Raw genomic sequence first — 369 nt, 5'->3', positions numbered from 1 at the left:
CTGACCCATCTGAATATCCGAAAGCCAAGCCTCAGTGTTTGCACCTTTTAATTTCCTGTGCTGCCTGCACTTTATTTTCATGACATAGTAATGGGAAGCACCTCTCTGCCCAGCGACTGAGTAATGGTTCAGGGAAGCAGGTGCATTTGCTCAGTGACGCCACGTTCAGCCGGACACTACGAACCTTCCATTCGCCGCAGCACAATGGGCTGGTGGGATGACGCCAAGTCAGCCGGGTCAGACGGGAAAGACGGTGTGGGATGGTCTGACTCAAGGGTGGGCACAGACACATCACAAGGTCCGGGGAAAGCAGCCAGCTGTAGACTCCTGACCCTGGGGCCGCCGGGGCGGAGGATGAGGTAGAGAGGG

This window comes from Condylura cristata, unplaced genomic scaffold (assembly GCF_000260355.1).
Source record: "Condylura cristata isolate star-nosed mole 26May11 unplaced genomic scaffold, ConCri1.0 scaffold00103, whole genome shotgun sequence".
In the NCBI taxonomy this organism is placed as follows: domain Eukaryota; kingdom Metazoa; phylum Chordata; class Mammalia; order Eulipotyphla; family Talpidae; genus Condylura; species Condylura cristata.
Note: the sequence above shows the minus strand (reverse complement) of the source record.